The sequence below is a fragment of the Nicotiana tabacum genome, chromosome 8 (genome assembly GCF_000715075.1).
Source record: "Nicotiana tabacum cultivar K326 chromosome 8, ASM71507v2, whole genome shotgun sequence".
NCBI classification, from domain to species: Eukaryota; Viridiplantae; Streptophyta; class Magnoliopsida; order Solanales; family Solanaceae; genus Nicotiana; species Nicotiana tabacum.
The window spans coordinates 209,045,934-209,067,802 of record NC_134087.1 but is presented as its reverse complement, the minus strand read 5'-3'; the positions used below and the strand labels follow the sequence as shown (position 1 = coordinate 209,067,802).

Sequence of the window (21,869 nt, the reverse complement as noted above, 5' to 3'; positions counted from 1 at the left end):
CTAACCAATGCCCCAACAGCGTTCATGCAATTGATGAACAGCATGTTCCGGCCTTATCTTGATCCGTTCGTTATAGTATTCATTGATGATATCCTGGTGTACTCGCGTAGCCAGGAGGGGCACGCGGAGCATTTGAGAGTTGTATTGCAGAGATTGAGGGAGGAGAAGCTTTTATGCAAAATTCTCCAAGTGTGAGTTTTGGCTCAGTTCAGTGGCTTTCTTGGGACACATGGTGTCTAACGAGGGTATTCAGGTTGATCCGAAGAAGTTAGAGGCAACTCAGAGTTGGCCTAGGCCGTCTTCATCCACAGAGATTCGTAGCTTTCTTGGGTTGGTAGGCTATTATCGCCGGTTTGTTCAGGGATTCTCATCCATTGCATCGCCTTTGACCAAGTTGACTCAGAAGGGTGCTCCATTTGTATGGTCGGACGAGTGTAAGGAGAGCTTTCGGAAGCTTAAGACAGCTTTGACCATAGCTCTAGTATTGGTTTTGCCATCAGCTTCAGGTTCATATACCATGTATTATGATGCTTCGAGAGTTGGGATTGGTTGCATATTAATGCAGGAGGGCAGAGTTATTGCTTATGCTTCTCGTCAGTTGAAGCCCCATGAGAAGAACTACCCTGTTCATGATTTGGAGTTGGCTGCCATAGTTCATACATTGAAGATTTGGAGGCACTACTTGTATGGCATATCTTGTGAGGTATTCACCGATCATCGCAGTCTTCAGCATTTGTTCAAGCAAAAGGATCTTAATTTGAGGCAGCGAAGGTGGTTGGAGTTGCTTAAAGATTATGATATTACTATTTTGTATCATCCGGGAAAGTCCAATGTAGCGGCCGATGCTTTGAGCCGAAAGGCAGTGAGTATGGGGAGTTTGGCGTACATTCTAGTTTGGGAGAGACCCCTTGTAGTTGATGTTCAGGTCTTGGCCAATCGGTTTGTGAGACTAGATATTTCGGAGCCCAGTTGGGTGTTGGCTTGTGTGGTTTTTCGGTCTTCCTTATATGATCGCATCAGAGAGCGCCTGTATGATGATTCGCATTTGTTTGTCCTTAAGGACAGGAGTTCAGCATGATGATGCCAGAGATGTGACCATCGGTGATGATGGTGTGTTGAGGATGCATGGCCGGATTTGTGTGCCCAATGTGGATGGGCTTAGAGAGTTGATTCTGGAGGAGGCCCATAGCTCGCGGTATTCTATTCATCCGGGTGCCGCAAAGATGTATCAGGATTTGAGGCAGCACTATTGGTGGAGAAAAATGAAGAAAGATATTGTGGGATGTGTAGCTCGGTGTCTCAATTATCAGCAGGTGAAATATGAGCATCAGAAACCGGGTGGCTTGCTTCAGCAGATGGTTATTCCCGAGTGGAAGTGGGAGAGGATCACTATGGATTTTGTGGTTGGACTTCCTCAGACTTTGAAGAAGTTTGATGCTATTTGGGTGATTGTGGATCGGCTGACCAAGTCCGAACACTTCATTCTTATGTGTACTACCTATTCTTCAGAGCGGTTGGCAGGGATTTATATCCGGGAGATTGTTCGATTGCATGATGTTTCAGTTTCCATCATCTCAGATAGAGGTACTCAGTTTACTTCTCAGTTTTGGAGAGTCGTGCAGAAAGAGTAGGGTACTCAGGTGGAGTTGAGCATAACATTTCATCCTCAGACGGACGGACAGTCCGAGCGTACTATTCAGATATTGGAGGACATGTTGCGTGCTTGTGTTATTGATTTTGGAGGTTCATGGGATGAGTTTTTGCCGTTTGTAGAGTTTTCCTATAACAACAACTACTAGTCGAGTATTCAGATGGCTCCGTATGAAGCTTTGCATGGGAGGCGGTGTAGATCTCCAGTTGGTTGGTTCGATCCCGACGAGGCTAGGTTATTGAGGACAAATTTGGTTTAGGATGCCTTAGAGAAGGTGAAGGTGATTCAGGAGAGACTTCATACATTGTAGTCGCGTCAGAAGAGTTATGTGGACCGGAAGGTTCGAGATGTATCCTATATGGTGGGTGAAAAAGTTTTGTTGAAGGTTTCTCTCATGAAGGGTGTTATGAGATTTGCGAAGAAAGGAAAGTTGTGTCCACGGTTTATTGGGGCTTTTGAGGTGCTTCAGAGGTTTGGGGATGTGGCTTATGATCTTGCGTTGCCACCCAGCTTGTCGAGTGTGCATCCGGTATTTCATGTTTCTATGCTCCGGAAGTATATTGGAGATCCGTCTCATATTTTGGACTTCAGCACGGTTCAGTTGGATGATGATTTGACCTTTGATGTGGAGCCAGTAGCTATCTTGGGTCGTCAAGTTCAGAAGTTGAGGTCAAAAGATATAGCTTCAGTGAAAGTGCAGTGGAAAGGTCGGCCCGTGGAGGAGGCTACCTGGAAGACCGAGCGGCAGATGCAGAGCAGATATCCTCACCTATTTGAGGTTTCATGTATGTTTCTTGACTTGTTCGAGGATGAATGTTTGTTTAAGTTAGGGAGGATGTGATGACCCGGCCAGTCGTCTCATGAGTTATCCGTGGTTTATGTGGTCAAGCAGATATCCTCACCTATTTGAGGTTTCATGTATGTTTCCCCCATTTTGCTTCTTTATGCTTCGTTATCCATGGTTTATGTGTCGAGTTGATTGGTTTGCGTTTGTTGTGGTTTTGGTAAGAAATGAGACACTTAGTTTCTTTTAAGAAAGTTTAAGTTGGAAAAGTCAATCGGATGTTGACTTATAAGTTAAAGGGCTCGGATGTGAGTTTCAATGGTTTGGTTAGCTTCGGGAGGTGATTTGTGACTTAGGAGTGTGATCGGAAGTGGTTTTAGAGGTCCGGTGTAGAATTAGGCTTGAATTGGCGAAGTTAGTATTTTGGCGATTTCCGGTTGATAGGTGAGATTTTGATCCGAAGGTCGGAATGGAATTCAGAGAGTTGTTGTAGCTTCGTTATGTCATTTGGGATGTGTGTGCAAAATTTCAGGTCATTCGGACGTGGTTTTGTTGGGTTTTTGATCAAAAACGTATTTCGGAAGTTTTTAGTAAACTTAGGCTTGAATTCAATGTGAATTGATGGATTTGGCATTGTTTGAGGTGTTTTGATGATTGGAACAAGTTTGAATGAGGTACTAGATTGTGTTGGTGCTTTTGGTTGAGGTCTCGCGGGCCTCGGGGTGAATTCGGGTGGTTAACGGGAAGATGTTGGACTTAAGGGAATTCAGAAGATTGCTACTTCTGGTATTTCCGCACCTGCGGAATTAGGACAGCAGGTGCAGTGCCGCACATGCGGAAGAAGAGCCGCAGATGCGAAGTTTGGGTTGGGGAGCAGTTTTCGCAGAAGCGGCAAGGTGGCCGCATCTGCGAAGCAGCGGATGCAGAAGTTCAGTCGCAGATGCGACTTTTGGATTTAAATGAGAAACCGCAGAAGCGGTTGGTTGGACCGCAAATGCGGTACCGCAGGTGCGGTAAAAGGGGTCGCAGATGCGAAAAACCCTGGCAGAATGTTTTAAGTTGTTCATCCACGATTTTGAGCCATTTTTCCACCATAGTTGAGTATTTTGAAAGCTCTTTGAGGGAAATTGAAGAGGGACTCGATGAGAAGTGATTGGAGGTAAGATTTATGAGCATAAAACATGATTCTATTGTGAAAATAACCTAGAAATTCATGGAAATTTAGCTAAAAATGGAAGAACTAGGGATTGGGATTTTGAGATTTTAATTTTGGGATTTGAAGGGCCATTTGAGGTCGGATTTGAGAACTCTTGATATGTATGGACTCGTGGAAGGATAAGGAACCCGTAGATGTAAAAATTTCTGAGTTTTGAGAAGTGGGCCCGAGGCTCGGGTTTTGCTAATTTCGGAATTTTTGATGTTTTTCGATTGTTTTCGCTTGGGTTTTGTTCCCTTAGAATATTATGACGTATTCGTTCTGGTTTTGGTCAGATTCGACGCACGAGGAGGCCGATTTAAGAGGGAAAGGCGTAGCAAGCTAGAGTTTTGCCGGTTCGAGGTGAGTAATGAATGTAAATGATGTCCTGAGGGTTTGAAACCCCGGATTTGCACATCGTAGTGCTATATTGAGGTGAGACACGCGCTTGATGATGAGCGTGGGGTCATTTTCTATTGGGGATTGTGACTTGGTCCATCCCGAGTGATGCTTTTACCGCGTATTTGATTGAAGCTTAGTTGTTATCATTATTATTTGGATTGATTGCCATAATTGGCCTTCGTGCCAATTATTTGAACCCTCCGGGGAGTTTATCACTATTTCCTCACTATTTTGACTTACTACCTGAACTCAGTCGTACCGTTTTTCACTGTTTTACAACTCAGCCGCTTATACTCGATTTTGAAACAAAAATGATATATTAAATGATGTTTTGGGTTGAGAACTACTGTTTTACTAATGCCCGAGGGGCTTATATGATTTTTGGACTGAGTACGACCAAGGGCCAGATGTGAGGATACTATGGGATCGGGTTGTGTGCCGTAGCAGTGTTATACTGATAATGATATGAGGCCTAGGGCCTAGATTTGATGCCACGAGATGGCTTAATATTGTGCTTAGGCGGTAAGGGACCCCTCCCGGAGTCTGCACACCCCTAGCAAGTGCCGTCGGCGAGATATATGGATCGGGCTGCACGCCGCAGCGATATATGGATCGGGTTGTACGCTGCAGCGGGTACTATAGGGTACCGTTCTATGTGTTGAATTTCTTTATATGTTTGTCACCTAACTGCTTATTTATTGTAGCATTACCATATTTCGTTTCCATTAGTTTATTGCTTTCATATTACTTGTTTAAACTGCCGCATTATAGATTACACTGTGTTTTTCCGTGGCTTCTTATTCTCAGTCATTATTTATGCTTATTACTCACTAGGTCAGAGTACTTACCTTACTCCCTGCACCTTGCATGCAGATCCAGGTGTTCTAGAGGTTGAGTGAAGATTTTTAGTCGATAAGTTCATATCAGGGAGTATCGAGGTAGCTGCACGACATCCGCAGCCCAGATCTCTCCCTTCTATCCTTTCATTTTATCTGCATTTCCTAGACTGATTATGTATTAGGCTGTTAAACTTGTACTAGAGGCTCGAGACTTGTGACACCAAATCTGTATGGGCTATGTAGTGGTATTATCATCTGAATTTCCGCATATTTAACTCGTTGTCTTAAACTCTTATTAGGGTAGTTTAGCAATTTAACTGTGTTAGCTGATAATGATTTTTATAAGAAAACAGATTGGGGTTGTTGGATGTCATAGGATCAATATGTCTTCGATTAATATCACGAAATATACTTTATGACTTATGTATTTTCTGAGACCCATGAACAGACGATATAATAATAGGACATATGGGGAATCAAGAACATAGGCAACCCTAGTACTTCTAAGAATAGAGTCATTTGTGAAAATTCCACATTTGCTCGTTTCATTTGTATCATATGGATCATGCCAAAAGGAAAGAAATGATAGCCTTAACATACCTTAACTCCATTGAGTCCTTTATACCTTCCAAGAAATTCTTCAAACAACTCAACTCAATCTACCATAGCATAAGGAGATTCAAAATCAGCAGTGAGTAAAGTCTAAGTCCGCAACTTAAACTAGTAGCTCGTTTATGTAAATTTGTGCAGCATCTCCCATGTAACAAGAGCCTCCTACACTACCATATACTAACAACAATGACAAGAGAAATCCAGAAATACATAATTATCAACAACAAGATTCCATATAACAACAACAAGTCACAACTACTTCACGACTAGTGGCAAGCTCCATTTGAAATCTGTATACCCCATATCACCACTTATAGACTTCTCACTTTAACTTAACAATATAATTAACATGATAATTAATTCATTCATCAACGATTCCAGCCTTATACCATATGTTTATAATAAAAAAAATAATCCACAACTCCAATTGTCCTCAATTAGCAACTTTATTCACTAGTTCATATCTAGTCCATCCATTTAACTTAATAAATATCAAGATAAACTTAAGAAAATGCAAGAAAACAATATACATGCCTCCTATATTAGCTTTAAGTCGAAATCCAAGTTATATTTAGCTTACAACAGCCCTCAATAGCAATACAACACCATATAAGTGACTTAAGCTAATATTCACTTCCAATCTCAAGTTTCATATGTTTCTCTCACCAACTCACTTGATAAATATATAGAGATGTATAACAACATAAACCATATCATAATCAAGTTATTTTTCCCATTTTTCTATATATATATATATATAGCCTTAAAACAACCCAACAAAAGATAACAATATCTCTTCCCCTTTCAAGTGCTATCTTGTAATCTTTCACTCCAACACCAAAACCAACACATAGATAAGATTAATACCAAGAAATAGGGTGTTATAAATACCTTAAATAATCTTTAAAAACTTGAACCAAAGCTTCCCTTAGCTTACAAGCACCCTTAATCATATCACAACACCATAGAGACTCTCTTCTTCACTTAGGCTAACTTTGATGTTGGATTATGGTGTATTTTTTTTGGAATTTGTTTGGAGTATTCGGGAAACTGTTTGGGAGAGTTTGGAAAGTGTGAGGATGGAAGGAACTCGAAAAATGATCAAAGCTCATCCAAAAAACGAGATAAGAACAAGTGAAGGTCGGCCTACCAAGTGGGTCCTATAGGGACTTTCTGCGCAGTCTCGCTAAAATGCAAATATCTCTCTATATCTATACCGTATTGAGTAACGGTTTGTAGCGTTAGAAACTAGACACATGGAGATTTAATTCCATATAAAGATATCCCCGTAAATCTCATTATATTGGTAGAAAACAGCCTCGCAAACTGGCCTATAAACCTGCCAGTTTCTCCGAAGTGCGGCGACGTAACTCGGTGACCCTACTTTAGAAATCCATATTTCTCTACTCCGATATCGTATGGATAAATTTTTTAGACCGTTAGAAACTAGGTTCCAAGACCTTCATTTTGATATGATATATGTACCAAAATGATATTATAAAGCTTATGAATTTAATTTCTTAAAATGGCTCGTTACAAGGTAAATCTTAACTCGATTTTTTCCGCAACTCAAATCCGATTTTTTCCAAAATTTATATTTTATATCCAAACATCATATATAGTCATATGATGACTTTAATTTTATTTAAATCATGATTAACAAGTCTCTTTCATCTTAACTTACTTAAGAGTTTGATAAACCTTCGTTAGCCTTGTAGAAGGATTTCATCCTTTTTGAGCTTACATCAATTGGCTTACGACGTACTTTCACGTACGAAAACATGAGGTGTAACACAGGAAAAGGCTCACCAACTGAAATATAAAGCTTCCAAGGCTAGAAATAAATGACACGAGTTAACAACAAACAAATACAAACTAAATTCAATTTTAAAAGAAGATTCAACAATAGAAAAAAATATAACTAAAATTGTATTTACCTTACAAACTTTGTTAGGAATTTAAAATTTTTCTGCCTTCTAGGCCTTACTATTTTTTTTGACTTGACACCCGAATTTACTTTGTCCTCCATGATATGTTTTCTCTTACCTTCAACATCATCCACTCTAACCCTTTTGCTCTTTTTTTCTTAGATTATCCAACAAAATCCTTTCGAGATTCTAACACTTTAACACTGTCAGAACGATTTTGTCTTCCCATATTTCATTCATCAATCGATTTCTCAACTAAAACTAGGGTTGAATAAGGAGATAAAATCATCGATCTAGTTTCTCTTCTCGTGTTGCTCGATTTCCTAATTGAAACCGACATTGAGTAATGAGATGAACTCATCGAATGAGTTTGTCTTGTCATATTGCTCTGCTTCACAATTGAAACTAGGTTGAGTGAGAAAATTTAATTTTTTTTATGAACAATGAATTTTGTGAAGAAATTGATATAAAACTTAACCAAAACTAACAAAATCATATATAGAAGATACTTACAATGAACTCTAACTAAACAATTCAGTCGCAAAAGCCTAAAAAAAAAGCAACATCGCTTCTCCAAAATCACATGCAATCCGAAAATATAAACAAAACAAGAGATTTTCTACTCCAAATTACTTGGAATCAGACGAAAATAACCGCAATTGTATCTTGTTTTGTCGTCAATTTCAGCAATTTTGGTTCAATTTAGCAAAAAATCACACACACACACACACACACACACATATATATATATATATATATATATATATATATATATATATATATATATAGATAGAGAGAGAGAGAGAGAGAGAGAGAGAGAGAGAAGAGAGAGAACGGTGTCTGTAGAACAAAAATAACAGATACGAAAAAATTGATATTAATTGAAACTATTTGTTCTTAAAATGGCATTGACTTTTTAGTAGATATTTTGTTTTGGGCTATTTTTGGTTGGGAAAGTTTATGACGTTGGGCTAAAAGTGGAAAAAGCCCTAGTATAATAAAGAGAAATTTTTACAAACCACTATTGTTTAGTAGTTATTAGCTAGCTATAACTATCATTTACTAAATTACTTCATATAGTTATGTTTTCAATTGTTATAGAGTGCATTCGATGTATTTAAGCTATTGTATTTATGAATACAGTAGCAAAACTCGGCGTAAAACAGGGGAGTCCAGCTAAGCAACGGTTGTATTTGACTGTATTCGCGAGTTGTATTTGTGAATACAGTAACGTAAACTGCGTAAAAATGGTCTTTTAAGCTGTTTAAAACGGTAAGTGAATCAATTAACGCAATAGACTCCTAATATAACTCAAATAACTCAATTATAACACGCACAATCTGTATTTCACGTTAAAGAAAAGATTTCCTAGCCAAAAAAGACCACAAAACAGAACAATCTCTAGATTTTCAATCCCTCCTTTTTCTATTGCTATCGTTCTGTAGATTTTCAAAACATGTACTCATTTTAGATGAATACATGTATTTGGATACATAACATATTCATAAGTACAACAGTGGAAGTCTTGTAAATACATCTAAATACAACTAAATACATCTAAAAACAAACTATGAAAGTCAGTGTAATAACTATTTATCAGTAAAATACAGATGTGTATTTGAAATACCTAACACATTCATAAGTACAACAGTGAAAGTCATCTAAATTCAAATATATCTAAATACATCTAAATACATCTAAAAACAAACAGTGAAAGTGTTGATTCTTTCGGAAATTTCCCAAATTGAGCTTGTTTCGATGTGTCATTCCACAACTGTATTTGCTGTTGAACTTGCAAATACATGTTTCGCTTGAGCGTTTGTTGCAACTTGCCGTAGCCAAGCAGGCGTGTTGATTGTTGCAGTTTGTTGTGTCCCTTCTGTATTCTCCTAGTAGATTATGAAAAAGTTGATGATGGGATTAAACGACGATGCGCGCAACTTGGATTTCCTTCAGATTTTGTTTGCTAGAATGTAATAATAGATTCATGACACATCTAGTCAGGAGGGTCAAGTGCAGGCAGTTTGGAATTCTTTTGGGCAAATAATTTTGAAAATTGAGAAAGAGAATGGAGATGAATCAGTTGATAATGGAGGTTGTATTCGTGGGGAAGATACTGGGTTGGGAGAGAGATAGTGGAGAGAGAATGTGAGTTTAACAAAATTGTATACAATACCGGTGTTATTAGGAGAGAGAGAAATATTTCACAGCATATTTAATGGCTTAACAGTAGGACGTGACCATAAATAGATAATTTGCTATAAAACCTAAAAGGCAGCTATATGATATAATTTTATAAAATGGTATTTATTTATAATAAACAAAGTGTAAAAGTTTGCTATAGGAGGTAAAAATTCCTATAATAAATATACAGTCAGAAGTCCCTTTGGCTTTGGGATTTAAAATTTAGTCCGAGACTCCAAGTATAATAAAAGGTGAGTAATTTTATAGAAAAGAAATGACCAAAAAAAATCCAAAGAAACATAAACGATACTTAGTAGTTTGACAAGTCACAAGCATCCAGAGGCAGATATAAATGTGTGTATATCACGATTAGTCAGAATACACTGACTCTAAATTTTGGATCGCTCTATTAAAGCATTTACAATGAATATAATAAATTACTTGATTATATACAAGGTCTTTCGTGTAAAATCACATTTTCTACTAGAGGTTATTTCGACGGCTCGAACCTGTGACTTTCTGGTCAAATAGCAACATCTTTACCGGTTACGCCAAGGTCCCCTTTCTAATACTTGATATTATTACGATCAATTAGCAAAAGCTTCAACCGGGCAAATGCTCCTTCAGTTGGATGTCATTCTCTGCCATGACAAGCACATAAATTCAGCTTCAGCAACTCACGTATGATGTTCAAGGTCCCTCACATTGTAGCCCAGTCCTCACCAACTTTTAAGTTTTCGATCAGAAAAAGCTTCTGCACTTGGAATACATTATACACACAGCAGAGGCAGATCTATGTTATCAAGTGAGGGGTCATCGACACCAAGAAAGTTCGGCAAAATTTCCATGAATACATGTATATAATGTTAGAAAATACTAATGTATTAGTAGTGACACCATGTATACAAATCAGATTTGGGTTGAAAGCAAAACTGCACCCGTGACCTTCAAATGCTGGATCCGGCTCTGACACACAGGCAGAAAAAATGACGGGATTATAAACTTTAATACTCAAATGTTTAAAGCTGACATAAAAGGAAAAGATTATCAAAGTGTTTGAATTCTTTCCAATTTGAGTGTCTTGATAAGCATCAGTTGATCAGTATTGGTGTTGGTGCTGTATCAGAAGTCATTTTTACTAGACTGTGCTACAGTTTATTCTTGAGAAAATCTCACTTTATACCATTAATTCCAAACTATTTATCCTTTAATACCCATGCTCAAACTATTTACTACTCCTACCCATGCGGCCTAAACTATTTACCCGGTTATTCATTTATTCTATTAAAATAGCTCTTCTTTCAACACTGAGAATTTGGACGAGGGCACATATTGATCCACATGTGGTTTCACTCGTGTTCCCTGCTTTGCGTACTTGTGAAGAATCAGTGCTTTGATTCAATTCCATCCATCTAAACTCTTGACGTTTTTTGTCTATAAATTTGAATTGGTTATTGTTCGTGCGAGGTCCAGATTGAAACCCAAGTGCCTATTGAAGCCTGTTGAAGAATCGTGAGTTCGTCAAGAGAATTAGCTGATACGATTCTGTGAATCTGTTTGGTGTTATTTTGGTACAACTCTGTATCGATTCTGTTTGTATTTCAATATTTTGAACTAGGCATATCGTATTCTTGACAACAGAGCCTCTTTGTTATTATTGTTCTTGATTTCTTTTTTCTAGGAAAAAGAATTCAATCATGGCTGTATATTTCAAGTATAAAAGTGCTAAAGATTATGATTCAATTCCAATTCTTGATCAATTTATTTCTTTTGGCAATTTGAAATTAAAAATATTTGAATCCAAGCGTTTTGGTAGGGGTAAAGATTTTGACCTTCTTATTACCAACGCTCAAACTAACGAAGATTATGTGGATAAATTCTGCTCCACTAACGAAAATGGCTAGTTTTAATTCTGCTCCATTTTTTCTTGATTGTTCTTTCCCTAGCTGTTGCTCTTGCCTTGGCTTAAATTTTTTTTTTTTGAAGATTTCTTGTTTGATTCAAAGTGGGTGTTGTTAAATATTGCTTATAATACCTTCTGGAAGTTCATACTGAAATTTGATAGCATTTGGAGCTGATTTGAGGTGATTGAGATCGAAATTTTCAACTGAAAATCAAAGAAGAACACATCTACCCAATAATATACTGCTATAGTATACAATATGCTGGAGGAGTATATAGCTATACTGCAACAGTATGCTATTATAATTTACAATATACTGCAACAGTATATTATAATAATCGAAGAAAAACACAGTTACCTAACAGTATACCACTACAATATACAATAAACTATAGGAGTATATAGTTATACTGCAACAGTATATTATAATAATATGCAATATACTGTAACAGTATGTTGTAATAGTATACAATATACTATAATAGTATTATTACCCATAAATTCACTCGTCTTTTCCCTTTTAATTTGCTTTAAGCTTTTACCCAGCGTGGGGGGCAAATTGAAAATGCAAAAAATAAAAAAATAAAAAAATATTATAGTATGCTATATAATGTAATGGTATACTCTTACAATTAGACCCTTTTAGAATTTTTTGAACTTTTTTGTTGACAATTGATATTATTTCAGTTTAATAATTGAATTAATTTTTAACTCTTTGCGTACAATTGTATACCCTGCTGGTATAGCTATATACTATACTGATATCATATATTAGTTAATATTTTTTTGGTTGTATTAGCTACATTTAATTGGTACACAATTTAATTTTTTTAGTAATAATATAAAAAAAGAATAATAAAAAATAGCGAAAACAGTAAATGAAATTAGATTATGAAGAGAAAAAGAATATAAAAAAAGAAGTTAAATAAAATTAGAAAAGGAATAAAGAAAAAAATAAGAAGAAAACGAGAAAAAAGAAAAAAGGAAAAGGAAAAAAAGAAAAAAAGAAAAGAAAATAAGCATAGAAATAAAAAAGAATTGGAGAATAAAGAAAAAATTTCCCACAAAAATTACTATGGGTAAGAAATATAATTAATTTATAGTTATAAAAATAAATGGGTAGACAAAAATAAATAATTTTATTTTTGTAGGTAATTGTGTCAAAACCCCTTTATTCTTTAGTATACATCCTTTATCATTGAGGGCAAGTGCCGAAGTCCAGTGCGTCCCAAGCTGTTCAACTAGCCCATCGATGTCCACATGAGATTAGTAATATCCAAAGATTACCGGTACTAAAAATTCATAAAAATAGCACGGGATAGCCAGTTTTTGGATTAGTAATTGAAAAATAGCCAGCACTTGCAAAATAATTGAAAAATGAAACACAGAAAGTTCTAGCATAATATGTTGAATTATGGAACTCTTGCGTATAAACTTCTAGTATATAATAAAATTCCAGCATATTATGCAGGAAGCTCATATGTAAAAAATTCGAACTCCAGCATATTATGTGAAATAATTCTGGATTTTTTAGAGTGTTTTTGTTTTGATTTTTTCTTTATATAAAAAGTGGCTAAATTTCGATTACTTTTGAAACTTTGATTATTTTTCAATGAAAGAATTACAAGAAAATACACATGACTTCACACCATAACAAAAAATGACCCATGTTTTTAAGTTTTACCTCACCTAGCTCACATTGTACATATTTTGAAAGCACTAGCAAATTCAAAATTTATGTTCTTACAACTATTGCTTCTAAAAGCTACAGAGTTAAATCTATGTTCTCACAATCATTGCTTTCACTCTCTCTTCTTCTCACATCTTCTACATATGCTTCAAAGGACCGTGTATTTTCTGCTTCTCCTCTTGTATCACTTGCTTGCAATGTAAGAAAATTGAAGAGCAGTTGTTCACCATTGAAGACCATTTAAAGCTTTGCTTTTGAAAATGTTTTTTTTTTTTTGAATTTGTTAGTTGTTTGGATTGAGTGTTGTTCCAATTGATTGAAAATATCAAAAGGAGTTCAAAATTTAAATTTGAAGTGATTTGGAGTAGATTTGAGCAAGATTTGAGTTAAATTTCAGAAAAGACGCAAGGAAAAAGACGCAGTCAGTTTTTTGTATAATTATATATAATCTTGTATAATAGTGTATATGAGTGTAGAAACACACCTTATACACTATTATACACTTTTATACACCTTTATACAAGCGTATGTAGACAAACTTCTTCCATGATTTTCAGATACAATTCTTGTTGAAAACCAGTCCAAATCTCCATTAAATGACTTCAAATTTTATATACAACCTCCTTATACTATTTCTAACAAGTCTAAATAACACTCACTCCAAATTTCTCACAAAATCAAATTCGGAATTTAAACCCACATATTTAAACTTGTTAAAAATCTAATTTTCACCACCCTAATGAATTTGGTTTGTTGAATTAATATTTGAGTCACAGTTACTAATTCGAAAATTAATTTAAAAGCTTGAGGAATCTTTTGTAAAAGTTAAGTAGTAATTTTGAGAACCTATTGGAGTTGGATGTTGAATCTTAGCCTATTATTTTTGGACTAGTTGGTTGTAAATTGAAATATGGGCTATAAAATTGAAAAGTATGAAGCACAGTTGTTCTAATGTGAAATTTTCCCTTTTTCAATTACCAATTGTAAATATGACTATTTCTGATTTCCCCCTAAATATTCAATCAAACTCAAATTTGAGGTATTAAACAAGTCTTGACCCATTATTTCAGTATACTGAATTCACAATCACCTCAGAGCGATAGATTACTGAAACTCGATAACATAATGACAAATTCCAACAATGGAATAAGATAACCAAAATCTTAAGGAGTCGTTTGGTTGGAAACAAGTTATCTCGGGATTAGTTGTCCCACCCTCCCATAGAGATAAAAAAACTACTACAATTCCGGGATAACTAACTAATCCCTCCTGGGATTAGTTATAGCGCGATTTTTTCCCAATCAAACATGAGATAAACTCATCTCAAATTTAATCTCGGGATTAATAATCCCTAATCCCTTATCCCTCATACCAAATGATCTCTAACAATCTTCACCAGGATGAATTAAATCCTTGGACTTCAATCCTTCCACTCAAACACCATATTTATCGGTAAAAATAGCACAGTATAGCCAGTTTTCGGACTGGTCATTCAAAAATAGCCAGCGTTTACGAAGTCAATGAAAAATAACCACTATTTTGCTGCAACAGAGATCGGTCCAGCATAATATACTGGAGTTCGGTGCACCTGTGTATGAGCTCCAGCATATTATACTGGACCGGTATATTTTGCTGACTCCAGTATAATATACTGGAGACTGAAGCACCGGTGCTCCAAACTCCAGTATATTATACTGGACAATTATACTTGCTGGAACTCCAGTATATTATGTTGGAGTTCTAGTGTACTTATGTTGGAACTCCATCATATTATGCTGGAGTTCCAGCATACTTATCCTGGAACTCCAGTATAATATGCTGGAGTTCAAGCATACTTATGCTAGAACTCCAATATAATATACTGACATATTTTCCGGGTTTTGAATAGTATTTTCGCTTAGATTTATCTTTACATGAAAAGTGGCTAAATTTCGATTACTTTTGAAACTGAGCTATTTTTGAACGACCAGTTGTAAATCTGGCTATTTTTGAATTTCTTCCCATTTATCGAGGAGCATCCGACGCTTGTTATTTCTATATTCAAGAAAAAACAGAAAACCAGTAACAAGATTAAAGAGTCAGGTATAAGTTAGAAGCTAAGTTACAACTTGATTATTGTTCAAGAAAATATTTCTTTTACCTCTACTTCTTCTTCTTCTCCTTTGATGACTCAAGGTTCATATTAGGGAACGGAGAGTGAGGGAAAGAGGGGGCAGCCCTCGGCCCGATCATCCAATTCGCTCCAACAGACGGGCATGGTTCTGTAGTCAAAGCTCTTCTTCCTCTTCCCCGTCCTCTTCCTCCTCCGCTTTTGCTGCTGAATGTGCTCCTGAATAGTTGAGAGAAGCTGAATAAAGTCACAGAAATAAAATTTCTAGTGCTCCTTTCTTTATACATCCATAACTATAATTTGCACATTACAAATCCTTATGCACGGAAAGCTCCAAATCATCAAAGGCAAATAGTCATCTAACACCATTTTGACATGTAATTTAGTTTGCATTTCATTTATCAAAGTAACTTACAACACAACAACATTCTCAGTATTATTCCACACCGTGGGGTCTGAGGAGGGTAGTATGTATGCAGACCTTACCCTTACCTTATGAGGATAGAGATGTTGTTTCTAATAGACCCTCGGCTCAGGAAAGCATAAGCACCACATTTATCAAAGTAATTTATATAAAAATAATTATTTGATCACTATAAAAGATGCATACACTTTAAGTTTCAAACGCAATTAATAGAAATTTCTCTCTGGAATATACACTTAGATCCATTGTAGGAAAGAACATCGTCTATAATTACTCAAAATAAGGAGATTCATGAATCATGACCATTTGAATTATTCTACTAATTTAATTATCATTGATAGCACATCAATTTGGCTAATCGCAATAATTATTTGGTCATTACAAAGGAAAATACTTATATTTGTTACACCTATGACTTAATATGTTCTGTTTAAACAATCAAAATGAAGCATTCTATCGTCCAAATGTACAACAACAATAGAAACTCCATAATCCCACAGGTGGGGTGTGGGAAGGGTAAATGTGTACCTACACCTAACCCCTACATTGTAAAGGTAGAGAGGTTATTTCCGATAGACCCTCGGCCCAAAGAATACAACAACAACAACAACAACAACAACCCAGTATAATCCCACTTAGTGGGGTCTGGGGAGGGTAGTGTGTACGGCCCAAGGAATAGTGAGTATAAAGTAACAAATAGTTGCAACAACAATGCAATAGGAGCAAATGGTACAACATGTAACAATAAAGAACCAGGAATAAGCGAAATACAAAAATAGTACTAGTACTACTGGTAAGACTAAGAGAAACTAATGAGTAATGATTACCTGTCAACCATCCACTCTAGTTCTCGATCTCAACCCTTTCCTATCGAGGGTCATGTCCTCTCTAAACTGGAGCAATAACATATCTTACCTAATCACCTCACCCCAATACTTCTTAGGCCTACCCCTACCATTCCTTAGACCCGCCATGGTCAACCTCTCATTCCTCTTGACCGGAGCATCTATGTCTCTCCTCTACACATGCCTGAATCATCTCAACCTTGATTCCCGCAATTTGTCTTTCACCGAGGCAACACTCATCTTTTCCCTAATAACTTCGTTCCTAATCTTGTAATCTATATTAATCAAGATTAGAAAAGCTAAAAAACCCCAAAAAGAAAAAAAGAAGCAAAGGAAAGAACTGCAATTGAATGAGTACAACCTTGTGGAAATTAAATGAGAGAGGATAATAACCTTTAAAAAATATGCCAAGCAATTATGCAAAGTTTATTCTGGAATATGATGTTATACTCACCTGAACTGATAAGCACATCCACAGGTTTCTTTCCGAGGTTCTCTTTTTGTTCATGTTGAATTCGTGCAGCAGAAGCCTCGAGTTCGGGTGTACAGTCAGTTAACTCAATTTGTTGCAGTGAGTCAATATATGCAAAATCTATGGGAATATCTTCCAACTCAGAGCAATGTCTAATCACGAGGCGCTCAAGGACAGGAAAACTGTCATTTGGAGAACTCCAGTACTTGAGATCGTTATACTCAATTAGCAAAAGCTTCAACCGCGTAAATCCATTTTCACTTGGATGCCATTCTTCGCCACGACAAGCATATCTTTTGAGCTTCAGGATCTCAAGATTACGAAGCTCGCCTATGATATTCAAGTCCTCCCACCTCAGACCAGTTCCGTACAACTTTAACTTCTTGAGCATTGGTGGAAAAGATTTTACACTTGGAATGGTCGCTGGTGAAATCTCATATAACACCCCTCGAAAGTCAAGTTCAAGACTCAACGTTTCAAGTTGATGTAGATGGACAAAGTTGTCGAAAAGTCTACATACATGAAAACTTTCATACTCATCGTCCTCTCCTCTATTGATTCTTAACTTTCTAACATTCCGAATCCCTGAAATAACCTCCTTTGTGCAACAGCTCAGAGACAAGCCAGAAATAGTGTGTAGATTTTGAGAAATCTAAGCACTTCTCTTCTTCAACAGATACAATTGGAGGATTTGGCAAATGAAATGAACTCAGTTCGAGATGCCTTAATTGCATTAGTTCCCAGATTTGTTCTGGAAAAATTGTAGATGTCAAACGGTATCCACCAACAATGAATGTTTGCAGACTCCATAACCTGGAAATTTCTGGAGGTATGTCAAAAGAACCCCTGCGGCTACGCAACACTAGGTACCTCAACCAAATGAGGCATAGTATCTGTGGAGGGAAAGTATGAATCTTTATGCAACTCAAGTCCAGGATTCTGATTAAATTGAAATGAGTAAGTTCTGATTCAAGAGTAAAAGTTGAAGAATCTCTACAAAAAGAGAAAATTGAACGAGTCCTTTTTAAGGAATTGTTGTCGTCATCATCTGTCTTCTTCCTATTTCTAGGGATAAGAAGGGCCCTGTAAGAACCACGGCGCAAAATATCATCAGTCCCTCCCATAAAGCGCCGCATTTTATGCCTACTAAGATGATGATAAGGAACATGATTTGGCTCATCATTGAATACAATGTCATTAATGACAAAAAATGTTCTTTTTTCAGCTTCTCTCAAGCACAACTCATATATCAAATCATGAACCTTACATGATCTAATTTTTGTTTCATATCGACTTTTCCTGCTGACGAGAACTAGAAATCTGTCGATAAGCTCTTGTAAACACTTCTCAGCTTCTTCCTCCGACTTTAGAAACCCCTCAGCTGTCCATAACCTCACCAATCTCTTCACTGAAATCTCACTGTTTTCTGGAAAAATTCCAAAATACAGGAGACATGGTTTTAGATCACTAGTCAAGTGATTGTAACTCAACCCGAGCACATGTTGACATTGTTTATCACGATCATTTTTGACAAATGACTTGACATCTTTAGCAACATCTTTCCAAACTTCTATCGTCCTTTTACATTTGGATAAAAGCCCAGCAACCACGACAGTTGTAAGTGGTAACCCTTGACATCTCTCTACAATTTGCTTTCCAACAGTCTCGAACTCAGGTGGTAATGCATCATTTGCCGGTATAGTACTTTTGAAAAGGTTCCAACTCTCATCCGGATTCATGAAATCCAACCGCAAAGAAAGATTTTCTGTACCAGCAGAACAAGCTACTCCAGTGTTACGGGTAGTCAATAATATTCGACTCCCCTTGTTTTCGCTTGGAAAGCATAGTCTCACGTCATCCCATGCTTCATTCTTCCATATGTCATCCAAGACAATTAAGTACCTCTTTCCCTTTAAACTCTTTTGTAGCATGTCAGCTAGCTTTGCCTCATCTTCTATGTGAATTATGCCATCCTTTTCTTTTGTAGAACGCAGAAGGCTTACCAAGATATCTTTGACATTATGTTCTTTGGATATAGTAGCCCATGCACGAACATCAAAATGTGATCGAATGGTTACATCATCGAAAACATCTTTCGCTAAAGTAGTTTTACCAATGCCCCCCATCCCGACAATTGGGATGACTTTGGGTTCATCGTTGAAGCCTCTTGTTAGATCGTCGAGCAACGTTTTCCTTTGATCAGCACGACCCACCATATCCTTTGATGACTCATTCAGGACGCGATCAATGTCTCGTGCTACTTGTTGCAGGCTACAACAAAACCTCTCATGTGCCTTTTCTTCCTGTATTTCATCATTTGCCATTACCATTTCTGTTATTCTCAATTGGATCGTGTGTTCAACAACATTTACAACTTTATTTATCTGTGCTTCCAAATCTGTCATTTTCCTGGATACATTGCTTTTCTTAAAGTTCTTGAGAAATACTTCCAGGGAACTAACTTTTTCATGAAGAGCGAGGATTTCTTCTCTGTGGTTACAAATAATAGATTGCACTGGTGAATTGGATATCAAGAGCGATTTTATTGTTCTCGTAAGAGAAGCAATACTAGGATAAGCCATATCTATTCTATTCCAATTATGACCTGAAAGATGCAAGTTGCGAAATGTCAATGGTGCTATAAATAACATGATCAACAAAGTTGCAAAATGGAGGCAAAAACAGAGAGAAAAGTGCATTTCTTTGGACTAGTAAAACGGAAAGTTTTTGAGTACCTTCTAATAGGCGTTTCGTCCATAAGAAGGTACTCATTGAGCGTTGTTTGGACTAAATGAGTCCAAATTGAGTTGATTTGGACTCATTGAGTGTTGTTGAGCTTGTTGGGAAGGCTAAACGAGGTAAGCTAAGATGTACCTCCTTTTAAGGCGATTTTTGCTAAAAATACATGAAACTAAGTTTATGAAAATGTTTTAAAGTGTTTGTATAGCTTCGTTTGAGCAAGCGAGCTATGTATTCCACGTTGAAATGAATTATGCTATTGTATGGTTTAATACCTACATTTTTATATCGTATGTCAAATGTCTAGAAACCACACGCGCCGGTGTAGGATAGTTGATAAATAACAATGGTTACTACATGTGCCAACCTAAAATATGGGGTACATTAAGCTAAGGGCTCGTTTGGTACAAGGGATGAAGGGAAATTAATTCCGAAATAATTTGAGGTAAATTTGTCCCACGTTAGGATAAAACTGTGGTATAACTAATAACATGGTTAGTTATTCTAGGATTATAGTACTCCATCTGTTTCAGTTTATGTGAACCTATTTACTTTTTCAATTTATGTGAACCTATTTACTTTTTGGTCTGTTCCAATAAGAATGACCCCTTTCTAAATTTGGTAACAATTTAGCTTAAACTTACAATTCTACCCTCTGTGAGAAGCTTTTCTAAGCACATAAATACTCTGAATCCTTTTTGACTTGTTTAGGACCACAAATTACAAAAGTCTTTCGTTTTTTCTTAAACTTCGTGTCCAGTCAAACAGGTTCACATAAATTGGAACGGAGGGAGTATTATTTTTATCCCTAGAGGAGGATGGGCTAACAATCTCGGATAATTAATCCTGCAGTAACTTGTTTTCTAACCAAACAACCCCTAAGGGTGCTCCCTATATTCTAGGTGTCTTTTCCGATCAATAAACTCCAAAAGTTTAGATCTATCCTAAAATTAGATCTAAAATGACAAGAATTCTAACCTTTCAATGGCAGATAAGGAAACAAGAGTGCTGAAAGGTAGCAAGCGCGTACTGCAAAAAATACATGGAAAAAAGAAAACAAGAACACAAATATGAATAAAAATCAACAAATGGATGACCCAAGAAAGATGGAGTATAGTATAGTAACCAAGAAAAAAGATCTGAGAAGACTGAGAAAAATGACGTACCTCTAAAGGGCTGCAATGATGTAGTCAATCAAGTTACCAAGTAAATTCCATATAAAGAACAAAAAAGTTAACCCTCAGGGGTTGGGGCAATTGACTTAGCCTTGGGTTTGCTCCCTTTCGGTCTCAAGTTCGAAACTTGTTTTGAGGGCCCATCGGACTGGGTAAAACCTGAATTAATCGTGGTGCACTTGCGGAAAACTCCGTGGTGCACTTGCGGAAAACTCCTTGCCGAGGTCTTCTACACCCCGGATTAGTCGGTGCTCGTAGAGACTCGGACAACCGGTGCAAATAAAAAAAGAAAAAAAAAGTTAACTTTATTGGATTTATACGATGACAACTTCAATTAACTAAGTATAATTTTATACCACATGGATGTTAACATATTTAAAAATCATGTTGGTTAGAAAGCATGGGTGTTAATATTTATATAAATCATGTCAATTCTATAGCCAGGGCGGGCGGGACCTATGTTTGTAGAAGAGGGGTCACTGGACTAAGTTAATATCGACAAAAATTCTGAATATATATATATTATTATTATTATAAAAGTACGAATAATTTATGCTAAATGTTGAACGACTAAAATATCCCAAAATTGATCGACTTTTTTGCCCTTAAGTATTTGTATAATTTAAGAGTCTAATTATAAATTATCAAATGATGGAATTCTTTTTCAATTTAAACTACACATACGCTAACCCTACAAAGTTAATCGTACTTAGATTAGAAAGGCATGTCCATAATTTTCTTTTAAAAAAAATTATTTTTCCTAATTATAACAAGTACGTTATTTTAGTGGGAGGATAGGAGATTCCTTTTTGGAGAACTTTTTTTCTTTCTTATTCACATTATGAATTTTAAGAACTCTTTTTTACCTTTTTATTGGGTAAGGAACTTGATATAAATTTCATTCATTCCTGAAAAG

The 21,869-nt window shown here is 36.3% G+C and overlaps 1 pseudogene; it reads right to left on the bottom strand.

The window, feature by feature from the left end:
* Positions 1 to 15,191: 15,191 nt before the first annotated feature.
* On the bottom strand, positions 15,192 to 20,928 carry LOC107792956 (putative late blight resistance protein homolog R1B-16; annotated as a pseudogene).
* Between the last annotated feature and the right edge of the window lie 941 nt (positions 20,929 to 21,869).